The following is a 13,128-nucleotide window of genomic DNA, read 5'->3' on the forward strand; positions in this document are numbered from 1 at the left end:
TCTAACTAAACTCAGCCCAGATTACTCTCACATGATTATCGACAGTATTAGCATACCTGTCTCCACTGCCGTCAAGACCTTAGGAGTCTACTTGGACGCCACACTCTCCATGACCAGACAAACCAGTGCCATTGCCTCAGCATCTGCTCTGACCACCAAACTCATTTATGCCATCAAACCCTACCTTACCATGCCCAACTGTCTCTCCATAGCCAGAGCTATTATAGGAGCCAGATTGGACTACTGCAACGCCCTCCTGGCAGGCACATCATCTAAAAACCTAAGTAGGCTCCAAATAGTGCAAAACAATGCTCTCTGCGCTGCACTACACATCCCCAAAACTGACCATATTTCACAGGCCAGAAGACTCGTCCATTGGCTCCCAGTCAAGGAAAGAATCAACTTTAAAATTCTCACTCACACACACAAGTGCATCAATCACACAGCACCCCCCTACTTATCTGAAACTATAACTAAGAACTCCTCCATCCGTCCTAGAAGAAGCCATCACGCCAACCAACTCTGAGTACCCACTGTAAGAAGAGCCAAAGCCGGCGGCATTGGCTTCCCACGCATAGCACCTAAGCTCTGGAATGCCCTCCCCAGCTCACCCAGAGCAGAACCTTTGGTGTACTCTTTTCGCAAATCCCTCAAAACTACACTATTCAACTAACTTCCTCCCTCCTTCACCTACACTTGCTCACAAACGTATGCTACGAAATGTGCCCTGTAATAAAAATTGCTTTGTAACCATCTTTCTTCCATTGTAACCAGACTATGTCTTCATGTAACAGCGCCACGATGCCCCCGGGCTGACGTGCGCTTTAAATAAATGTGAATAAATAAATAAATACAAAAAAATCTCTGTAATACACATTACTTCTGTGGTGATGAAAGAAGCATAATTCAATTCAACAGATAAAATGTGGAAAAGCGATCACCCAAAGGTGAACCTAATTGAAGAAACACAATGTGAGCACAATCTTAAAGTATGCAACCTAGCAAGCCTAGTGCACACTTTACCTTTTCTTTCACCAATAAATAAGGGGGCGAGCACGAACGCAGTCCCCCACTACCAGAAATAATGCAGTCGTCTATCCCGCATTTGGGAACATAGCAGGGGTCAGCAAATCCGATGTGCAATCGGTAAGCCTCACCCTGGGAGATCTGCCCTTGAGATCAGATTCTCCCCTGCCAGCTAAGTATGAGTTGCATGCAAGAGGGCAGGGGTTGGATCAGTTCTGGGAAGCCCCGCTAAGTGAGGGTGAGAAGGCAGGCCCTGACCCAGCCCCAAACCCACAAGCCCCAACAGCGCAAAGGCACCCATGGTTCTGGTCTGATGCTGAAAAGCCTGGCTCTGCAGAGATCCGAAAGACAAGAACTAAGGTATTTTGGGAACATAGTACTATTGTTTTTTGTGTTGCAACTGTATCAGCTCACACCTCTCCTGAAGGGTATAGGCTGCCTCAGACTGCACTACCAAAACAGTGAAAATAAGTTATACCTGTTGGGCTTGCCTATTTCACTTTTATGATTGAGATCATTGCTGCATGGGCATTAACCGCGTTATAAATAACCTATCATATCAGATCATATCATAGATCACAGATCAAGATCATAAGCAACTTCCAGAAACCTTGGAAGGTGGTCCACTGAGGCCCATTTGCAGGTTGCAGTGTGTTATTGGGGCACTACTAGGGTAACATATTGTGCTGTACATGTGGTATTCACCATGCTTTGATATCCCACTGGCCACATCTATAATGTCCAATGTACTTGGTATAATGCATGGACATTTTCATCACTACGCACTGTTCTTCGAGGTAACCGTAACTGAGCTCCCGCTGTTCTTCTTTGTCTCGAGATGAGGAAAAAAAGCACTGCAAATGTTACGTTTCTCAGCTGATAAAGGTTCATCTTAGGTGACATTCGCAATTCAAAAGAACGATTTCTGGGGCAGACAGACTGTGTCGCCGCAACCCCTGCTAAACATATGTCCAGAGATGATAAACCTTGAAAGTAACTCTGCACAATGGCCCTCTGAGCAGCGGCCCACCGCTAATCAGGGGTTCAGGAATCCACTGTGCTGCCCACGCCGAGAGGAACTCCTGCACAGCACCTGTCCACATAATCCTTTGCCCGGGCCAGCACTCTCTTCTCCTCACCTCACCTCACCACCTCCTCCCTTCATCTCGGCTCGCCTTTTGCCCCTCGGAGCACCATGCAAGAGAGGAATAGGCATGTCTGGGACGGAGCCCGTTCCTCTCTTGCATGGTGGGTCCTACTTGCCTGAAATGGGATATTTAAATGCAAAGTAATTGCTACTATATTAATCCCATTGTTCATAGTTTGTGGGAGTACTGGGCAATTGTATGGACCCGTGCTCACTGAAAATGAATTGTATTCCCGAGGTAACCCTCATTATGCCGTGATACAAATTAGTCTCTCCTTCCTCCATCATCATCAAAATCTTCTTGAAGAATTTATTTATTTCTGCAATGTTTATCGGATATCCGACAAACATTGCATAAATAAATAAATTAACACTTCGTGGCTGAGGACTGTAACTACCTCTGTTGACCCCATGGGGTCACCAGAGGAAGTTACAGTTTTGCACACAGGCACATTTAAAAAATACATAAATTGGCTTGGCGGGCCGCATTGTGGCCCGCGGGCCGTATGTTGGACAACCATGATGTATACCCAAAATCATTCCTGATTTTAATGTAGGGCAGAAAATGGTTTTACCCACTTTCTATCCTCCACCTCGTCTGTGCAAAAAGGAGGAGAGATTACATAGGTTGGACCCTCGCAGGGCTCTGAGCTTTTACATATCTAGGCTATCAAAACTTAATATTGACGATCACCTTTTTATAGGCTATGCAGATCACAAACTGGGTCAGGCTGTTACAAAACAGACTTTATCCAGGTGGATCATTCGGGCAGTTTCGGAATGCTACAGACTGGTGGGCAAGGATCCTCTGGGAAGGATTAAGGACCCATTTCACCAGGGGCATGACTACCCCTACAGCCATGCAAAGGGGTGTACTGATCAAAAATATTTGTGAGGCAGTGACGTGCTCTACTATCCACATGTTCACAAAACATTACTGCCTTGAGTCTTCCCTCGGTCAGGATGGAAGCTTTGGGAAAGCTGTCCTGCATTCGGGTCATGAAAACCATTAAAGACTAAATTCTTACTCCTGCCACCAACTATAATACTTCTTTGGGAGTCTATCAAAGATGAGGAATACGTGGGAGGACACAATCGATTCGAAGAACCAGTTACTTACCACTGGTAACGTTCTTTCGACTGGATGTTCCTCCCACGTATTCCTCATCGCCCTCCCAACCTACCCCACAGTAGAATTTCCCATGCTGTTACAGCTTTCGCTCCTTTAAAGTTGAAACAGAACTGAAGCCAACGGGTGCTGCACGTGCTATATATGCCTTCAATGACATCATCCTCGAGACAGAGACTCTCGAGGAACATTGTGTCAACTGCATCGATGCACAGTGCCCTCTGCCAAAAAAACTTGCCGAAGCTGAATATCGAATATCAAAGATCAGGAATACGTGGGAGGAACATCCAGTCGAAAGAACGTTACCAGTGGTAAGTAACTTGTTCTTTAGCAAGGTCCGGGGTCCTGCTGCTGAATGCAAAAATGGCTACTCTTGGGTTGATGAGGTCGAACATGCTGACAGTCAGAGAGTTCATTCATGCTCCAGTGTTGATTATTGCCAATACTCACAGTATGTTAATGTGCATCTTGCAAAGTGAAGCTTTCATCCTGTGATCCTGCCATCCCTGTTATACCTTTTGCGCAAAGAAGATTTTGGGACTTGTTATAAGTGTGTTGGTTCTGAAAGAATGTCAGTAATTCTGGCTCTTTTTTCTGGACCAGCACACTTCAGGTTTGTCGCTGGGGCCACGTATCTCCCGGCAGGCATGACCTGAAGAGAGTTCAAGCCCCTACCGGCAAATAAATGCCTGAATCACCGGCACTGTTACTAACGGTGTGGGTGAATCAGGCAATCCTATCCCATGGAGTCTTACAGGACTCCATGGGAAAGGGAAATTACTGACACTCCATCGCCCGTAATATCCCGGTAGATATTGGGCGGCAGAGTCGGTACGGTAGGTTTGCTGGTATACTCCCAGAATTACTGGCGGGATACCGGCAAACCTATAACGAGAGCCTTTGTCCTTGCTAGATTCTTCTCTGCCTGTAGATTCATCTTCAACAGTGAAGGGGCCTATCAGTCTTACTATGGGATTACTGGCAAATACCTTCTGCATGGCAGGACATGGACCTCGCTTGGCATGTTTGAAATACCTGACGGTGCTGCCCGAGTGATTGCACCTGGCGTGAGAATTGGTGAGGTAGGCTTCATGATTCAAATGCAGATGATGTGGAGTATAGGAACTACTGAGCATGCTGGGCTGCTGTGACTTGCCGCACCGGATGGCTTAAGCGTGGTTCACGACATGCGCCCGTTCTTATCCATGGCTCATGTGTCCGGTGGGTCATGGTCTCTTGCTGCTTTCTAGATTCTTCAGCAGGGAGACTTGTGGGTCTCTGAGTATGTTGGGATGACGTAGTCTGCGTATGGCTCTCGTCATTTGCGTAGACTAATTTGTAGGACTTCGCAAGATGTCACACTCTTGCATCAAGGGATTTGCCTATTTGTGATGATTAGCGTAGGATAAATCTTTCATAATCAATGTTAATATGGGGTTCGAAATGTGCAGAGAGGGAAGCAGTGGCTGTGTAGTCATCGTCCGCATCAGCAGTAGGAAGTATGGGGATAAGGACATGGACTTAGTCCCCCCACTAGGTGAAGTAGCGAACATCTCATGATGCTAGGATCAGTCGCTCCCATATTCTCAAAAGATTGTTTTGGGGTGGGACTGCCATCTGTTCCACCTGGGCCCTTGTGATGATGCCTCCTAGGCCATGTTGAAAGGGAAAAGAGGTGGGAGCCGGTTGTTGGCAAGGATATGTGGAACCGGTTGGATTACAGCGGCCGCGGCACTAGGTGCAGTATTGCCTGGGCCAGATATGGCTGGGTGAGGCCTGGCTCTGGCTCGTTACGCATGTACCTTGGTGCAAGGATACCTCTGCCGCTGGCCACGACGTAATGTACATGTGCTGAACAAAGGGACCAATGTTCAGGATGGCGAATCTATGGTACAAAAATCGGCTCATAATGACCAACTCTTGATGTGGGAGACGGCTTTCGGCAACAATAATTATGAGGTTACGCCCTTTAAACCAATGGGCCAGCAGGCCCAGGCAAATAATGGACACATAGACCAGTGTTGTGATCAGCCGCCTGGAGGTGGACCTCTTCTATAAAACACAATTCTTTCATGAAATTGGGTCTTTTTTACTCTGGTCTTACAACTTGTTAATGAAGTCAGTTGTTTGTATCAGAGTTTATTTCCATTTTTTTAAAAAAATGTTTCCCAAGTGTTTTGGGTTCACTGTGCACTTTATTATGAGTGAGAATGTCTTTGAGATTCTTAATGTGATTTTAGGCTTCTAGTGAAAGTCATTGTTTTTTAACAAATATATTTTTTGTAAGAAAATTGAACAGTTTAATATGTCAATTTAATAAAATATTATACCGATTTAGACCTCTCAGTGGTGTTTAAGGTTTACTGTTTGTAATTTTCGATCTCTGGTGAATTTCAATGCCTAAGAGGGGGTCCTATATGGTAGCTGCGAGATTCTTTATGTTTTGAAACGATCGTAGGCTGTGTCAAGGGGGACGAACCTCGCAGCACTGTCTAGTAGCCCTTTCGTCTTCCTTTTGGTTAATGTTGTTTAGAGCGGTTCTCTCCGCAAGACCTGTTATAAGTGGTAAATTGAGTTTGATTGACACTACTTAATGGTTGAGTGATGAACATTGCGGGATTCGCATTTCAATAAGATATTTTTCCCTAAAAGTTATTTTTGAGGTAAGTCCATGATGGCAGCAGAACGGACTAAGAGTTATGACGATAAATATGTCCTTGAACTGCTGGCACAATCTTCGTTGTTTTCAGATGAAGGAGAAGGGTCCCTCATAGCAAATCTAAGCAATTGGGATGAATTGTTGCAGCTTAAGAAAAGACTAATCCGGACAGAGCTTCATGGTTCAATCATGATTGAATACTTACGGTCAGGCACCCTACCACAAGGCCTTGTGGTTCGCAATGAACCCCGCTTGTTTTTGGACAATAGAGACTTCATTTTGCAATGGAGTTATATTGCAAATAAATGCGGGAGGGACTGGACTATACTTATAATAGATACAGCTCGTGCCATGACAATCAAGATCTCAGGTGATCTTGAAAAAATGGAAGAGGAAATTAAGAAGCTAGTTCCTCTCGATACCTACAAAAAGCGCCTAGAAGAGATTCTGAAAGAGATTATTGACTTTAAAGAATTCTGTACACAAGATCGCATTACGCGTATGAAGAAAGATCTTCTTCAATTTTCGCATGAAAATACGTTCCGCTACACTAAAGAAGGTTATGATCCTTCTGCTGGTCGACATCCTAACGGACAAAAGCAGGGTGGTCAGAAACGTGTCAATTTTGGCAACACTTCTTTCAGTTCAGGTAGCTCTGACAACAGTAATTTTTTCCAACAGAGAGGCTATAAAGGTTCTCGGAACCGAGGGAGGAACCAAAGGAGAGCGGGACGCAACACACGTAATTCCCGCAACAGCAATAGGAATAATTTTTATTCCCCTCATCAGGGCAATCCTGTAGGTGCCCCCCCCACAACAATTGCAACAGCTAGGTTTTTTAGACCCGCATCAGGATACAGACATCTGGGACGAGGCTCCCCGAGTGCTGCGCAGCAACAGACCCTATTAGTAAATCTATCGACTTATAGCCCATCAGCGGAAGAGGTTTCTGTCATTAATAAAGGGTTGGGTTTTGTCCCAACAGTTCATTATGATAAGTTCCGTACACGCGTGGAAGTTGAACAATTGCTACGCAAAATTCACTTGCAACAATATTTCTCTCAGAACAGTTATGATGATCAGAACAATGAAAGCGGTTTTCGTAATAAATCTTCTTTTAACCCCCCGGCAGCCAGCTTTACACCCGAAGCGATTGTGTTTGCTAAGAGAGTGTGGCATGATATCGAACGTTTCGAAAATCTACTACCGCATCATACTTTTCAGAATATGAGTAATTCAGAACGATTGGCGGTTAAACACTTGGCCAGTCACTCAGATATCATTTTGCGAAAAGCGGACAAAGGAGGAGCGGTAGTCATGCTAAACAGGAGTGATTACATTAATGAATGTTTACGTCAGCTCAACGATAAAAGCTTCTACCAACCTATCACTGAAGACCCTACTAAGCGGTTAGCCACACTCATTACCAGCAAAGTTGAGAAGGCACTTGAACGAGGTTGGATATGCCAACAGGAGTGTGATTACTTACAAGTTAAAGACCCTACTATACCGAAATTCTACATTCTTCCAAAAATTCATAAGGCTATGGTGAACCCTCCGGGACGCCCGATCGTCTCAGGCACTGGTGCGATTTTAGAACCACTCTCGCGTTTTGCCGACAGATATCTTAAACCGTATGTCGCAGCCATGTATTCCTTTGTACAAGATACCACAGAAGTGATTAATATGGTTGAAGACATGCAATTCGACCCGCATCAGCAACTAATGGTTAGTCTTGATATAGTGTCTCTCTACACTTGTATCCCTCAGCAGGATACATTACAAGTATTGGAAGAAACCCTCCTAACCAAAAGAACAACGGGCAAAGTACCCAATAGCTTCATTCTGTGGTGCGCCGAAATGGCCTTAACCGAAAATTACTTCGGGTTTAACGGCCAGCTATACCATCAAGTTCACGGCACTGCCATGGGGTCATCAGTTGCCCCCTCAGCAGCTAACCTATATGTAGAAAGCTTTGAAAGAGGCGTTATTTATAACCCCTCTAACCCCTTTTTTAATAACCTGGGGTTGTGGCGACGCTATATTGATGATATATTAATCATCTGGAATGGCTCTCTGGCCATGTTTGAAGAATTTGTAGTATGGATTAATAAACAAAACCGATATCTGAAGTTCACCTCTACCCATAGTAACAAGGAACTTAATTTTCTAGATGTTACCATCTGGGTAGACAGTGGGTCTAATATTTTGAAAGTTAAACCTTTTCATAAACCTACCGACCGCAACTCACTATTAGAATTTAAGAGCTGCCACCCTCGACATACGAGGGAAAATCTTCCTTTCGGCCAATTCCTGCGCCTTAAAAGGAATAGTTCTACACGTGATATTTTCCGTCAAGAAGCTCAAGCCTTAGGGTCCAAATTGAGAGCACGTAGTTATCCTGAAAAGATTATTAAGCGTGCTTACAAGAGGTCCTCGAACAATGACCGAGGCGCACTTCTAGAATATCGGGACAGGTCCACAGAAAGTAAAAACCTAGTGTTTGTCAGTACTTTCAGCCCTTCAGCTAATCAAATTGTGAAGATTATTACGAAAAATTGGCACATCCTTCGTCAAGGCGAGTGCCCGTTGGATCCACCTATGTGTGCATTCAAAAGAGGACCCAACCTTAAAGAACTCCTCACGAAGAATGACATCTCCAAAGGCCAACACCGACAAAAGAGTGTTACTGAAATGTGGGGTCTACCCAAAACGGTGGGCCATGCCCCGTGCGGCCAGTGTACCAACTGTATACTTACCAGCAGAACATTGCAGGTCGACATCGGCCTTAAAAAACTTTGGTTACAGAAAACCTTTACTAACTGCAATTCTAGCAATGTGGTTTATGCAATCTGGTGCCCTTGTGGTAAAATGTACATAGGAATGACCAAACGCAAAGTGAAAGTAAGAATCTCCGAACATAGGAGTTGCATCAAGAATAAAGTGATGACAGCACCTATGGTAGGCCATTTCGTTGTTATGAACCATAAAGCAGATGAACTTAGATGGACCGTGTTATTGCATATTGCTGCTGGTTCGGACGGCGACTCAGTTACGAAACGACTATTGACTAAAGAAACCTGGCTAATTTTTCTGTGCAATACAACAGAGATCGGTTTAAACGAAGCCATTGATTGGAATAACATTTAAAATCCCAGGTCCGTATTTTCTAGTTTTCGCTAGCTTTGCCGTGCAGTACTGAATTGACATATAGTGCAAGTTTTCCACCGCATTTTCCAGACCAGAGCCTACTTCTCTCCAGGACGTTATTTGTGTTTGGGCTCGGCTCCTCGGCGTTCACTAACAGACGTTGCCCCTTTAATGATACAGCCAGCAATACCTTACACAGGTGGTCTTGTTTCACATTCTCCAACGCGGAGCCTTTATAATACGTCACATCCGCTAATACGGCTGACGACGGCCAGAATACGTAACCCGGAAGTAGACACTCGCAAGCTTGACAAACTGACAAGAAGTAAGGGGTGATCGAGTTTAATTACCTTAGAGATCACAGAGGCCAAACAACATCTTGTTGCCACTTTATTTAGTAGTCAATAAGACATTCCTTTAACAGCAACTTTTCTGCTACAATGGCCCTACTCATGGCGCTTCTCCTTCTTTTTATTTAGGAGTTTGCCATTGTATTCAACAGTAAACACAAGTAACGCATGCAACATAGATCCGGCCTTTGAACAGCCTTGCTACGCCGAGTGGTTGTTCCATCTTGTCCTTGTCGCCATCGGGGTTAAGTTTACAATGGGCTAGTATTAGTCCCCACACACCGGAGTTGGCGAGAGTGAACGGATAGGTGCCTAGAATACAAGGTAAATGTTGCTACATGCGACGATGCTGATTATGAGGGCCTTCAAGCTTTGGTTGAACAGATGTTATACGTTTAACCGTCTCAGAATGTTTTCACGTGGACTTCAGAATAGGTGAACTAGGTAATAAATAACCAACTTTAGATTGCGATGAGTTCTAGTTATTTATCTTTTTATCCATTTTTCGGAGTACGCTCCGCCTGTAAGAGACCCTTCATTCATTTTATGATTTATCTGTTTTTTGAATATTTAGGTTAAAATTACAAAAGTTTTTTGTTGCGAATCCCGTGATGAGTTTTTTTTCCTCAACCGTTGCTGTATTGTCTGTTCTAGATTCACCTGTATCTACTAAGAAGATACCTTTATCCACCCGTCTCTTCATAGCTTATCTGATAACGTGGACGGTAAGCTCACAGTGGCATAATCTATAATTCCTGCTGTTTTTTGAGCTTTGAATAGTATTGACAGCTTTTACTTATAGCTGTTTTTTTCATATTGTTCCCCCTAGGTAAATGAAAATCACTGTGAAGGAAACCTAACTGAATTGTCTGAAGTTTTGAGTTTCAAGACCTATTACGTTTGTTGTTGTTTTGTTGCTCTACCCCTGATGAATTTCTCGCAATTGTATAAATCGTTGTTTGAGAATGAAACATGTAGGGTTTTTGATTATGTTGTATTACTGCCAACATCTTAATACATTAAAGTTATATTTAACTGTTTAGAACCGCCAATCATACTTAAGGCGGATTCACTGAACCAGGTATTTGTTATAGAGAGGTGGTACTCTGTAAAATAGGGACTTCCGCAGAGTTTAGTATCAAAACACAATTCTTTCATGAAATTGGGTCTTTTTTACTCTGGTTTTACAACTTGTTAATGAAGTCAGTTGTTTGTATCAGAGTTTATTTCCATTTTTTTAAAAAAATGTTTCCCAAGTGTTTTGGGTTCACTGTGCACTTTATTATGAGTGAGAATGTCTTTGAGATTCTTAATGTGATTTTAGGCTTCTAGTGAAAGTCATTGTTTTTTAACAAATATATTTTTTGTAAGAAAATTGAACAGTTTAATATGTCAATTTAATAAAATATTATACCGATTTAGACCTCTCAGTGGTGTTTAAGGTTTACTGTTTGTAATTTTCGATCTCTGGTGAATTTCAATGCCTAAGAGGGGGTCCTATATGGAAGCTGCAAGATTCTTTATGTTTTGAAACGATCGTAGGCTGTGTCAAGGGGGACGAACCTCGCAGCACTGTCTAGTAGCCCTTTCGTCTTCCTTTTGGTTAATGTTGTCCTCTTCTATTAACTACCAGGGACGTGAGAATAAAGATGCCACTTTAGAGTGAGTCAATTGCAGGCACTTTCATCCAAGCCACCCTTTACTATCTTCCATAAGGATAGGGTTGTTCTGAGGGTTAAGCCTTCATTTTTACCCAACATCATTTCTGATGTTAATGTAGGGCAGATCATTGTTCTGGAGTGTTGTTAGGTGTCTTTTAATCTGTACATTATTTCTCTCTGTTAGGGTGTAGATAGCATCTTGGATAGCTGTCTCTGCGCATTGCTATATATCTCCATGCATTGCTTATGCCCAATTACCTGTTCACTTTCACCCAGACTTTGTATCCAGTTGCCCCAGCAGTCCAGGAATGTTTACTTGGTTGCTTCGGTTATGGCTCACACTCAAGGTTACAACCTTGGGTATATAGTGCCCTGCTCACTGTGCGAGTGTCAGTTACTGGAGTCTTTGTGGAGGAGGACATCAATATTTTTTGCTCGCACAGCACACTGTGCTGTACATAACAAATAACATCTATTATTACAGCGCTTAGAAAAGGAACAATTCAACAATGGAGTGCTATACATATTCTTCTCACCTGCATTATTTGAATTTCTTGAGAGTGGTAGACTTTTAACCTTTTCAAGGAGCTGGCCTGAAACTTGAGTTTATTTTTTTTTGCTGTTGCTGCTTTCTCCCCATTAATAATCGCTAGTTTACAGTAGTGTTTTTGCATTTAAGTGTTTCTGCTTTTTGCAGAGATTTATGTCGTCAGCGCTTCTTTTGCTCACATCCCTCACCTGCCTTATCAGTATCTGTGTGTCCAAAGGATGCAGTTTGATTTGCTGTTGATTTATGTGCCTTCATTTCTTCTCTTCAATGGGGGAATATGCATCCTTCCCACAGAGCGTGATGCCACAGCTGATGCACAAATGCTTTCCGAGAAATCTGGAAAAAAGAACCTTGAGATGGCATGGGTCAAAGATATGTTCTCAAACTGGATGGATGGGAAGAGCGTGCCATTATTTCAAGTGCACGTGGGGATGTACCCGGCTACGTGCACCAGTTGCTATCACTTAAAAAGGCTCAACTATATGCTGAATCTTGCTGGGATTACTTACCTGTAATCTTCATTACTCCTTGTTCTACTCTTCCTCGTCACAGTACTTACCTTTGAGGTCTGCTTCATCCCAGAAACCCTCCTTCCTAATCTTTTCTTTCTTGGTCCCGTCCCTTCTTGGGGGCTACACAGTGCTTTAAGTGGCCGCACACTCGAGCCGGGGCTCTTAGGGATCGTGGCCTGGCAGGGGGTTGGTGCGGCAATTAGGAGGCAACATTTACCTCACCTGAATGCTGTCTGTTAGGCCACACCCCTGTAAGAGCCCGAGCTTGATTTTGCAAAAGGGTAGGGGTCGTGGCCTACCAGGCACCACCATTCAGGTCAGGTGTTTCCTTGTCTTTTAATTGTGGCGCTGACCTCATTCCAGGCACCCCTTTCACTGGAGATGCAGGGATCTTCACCGTCTCTCTGATGTTAATGGTTCCCTGTATCTCTAATCAAATGGGTGCCTGGCATAGGGTCAGAGACTCGAAGAAAAGCTAGGCATTTTTTGTAAAGCCTGAAGTTCTCGCTTGCACATGACAGCTTCAGGCTTTACAAAAAAAGCCTTGCCTTTTCATTGTGTTGCCGATCCCCCCACCCCCTCCACCGCAGACACCCCTTTCATTAGAGATGCAGGGAGGTCGGCGACACAATGACAAGGCAAGGCATTTTTTTTAAAGCCTGAAGCTCTCGCTTACATAAAAAGAGCCTTACCTACTACCAGCCTGGTGGGCTGGGGTTAGCAGAGGACTTCAAGGGTCGCAACAAGGCCCCACTTCAAACACAATTTGTGGAGCCTGCCAGCGCTCCACCCAGGCTTGCCCCACCCCTCTTAAAGCCCTGGGGATACAACTTCCCCTTCTCACACAATACCCAAGTTTACTATCATAGCTGCATCACTGGAACCGCCCCATATCAGTGAGGCGAGGAGAGACTTCATTACTGTGGAATGTAAGTGTTGGTTTA

The 13,128-nt window shown here is 43.9% G+C and overlaps 1 non-coding gene across 1 annotated transcript; it reads right to left on the reverse strand.

The window, feature by feature from the left end:
- Positions 1-1,044: 1,044 nt before the first annotated feature.
- LOC138498966 (U1 spliceosomal RNA) lies at positions 1,045-1,206 on the reverse strand. Its single transcript, XR_011279053.1, has one exon. It is a non-coding gene; the product is annotated as a U1 spliceosomal RNA (small nuclear RNA).
- Positions 1,207-13,128: the final 11,922 nt, after the last annotated feature.

This window comes from Ambystoma mexicanum, chromosome 5q (assembly GCF_040938575.1).
Source record: "Ambystoma mexicanum isolate Mex_15411 chromosome 5q, UKY_AmexF1_1, whole genome shotgun sequence".
Lineage (NCBI taxonomy): Eukaryota > Metazoa > Chordata > Amphibia > Caudata > Ambystomatidae > Ambystoma > Ambystoma mexicanum.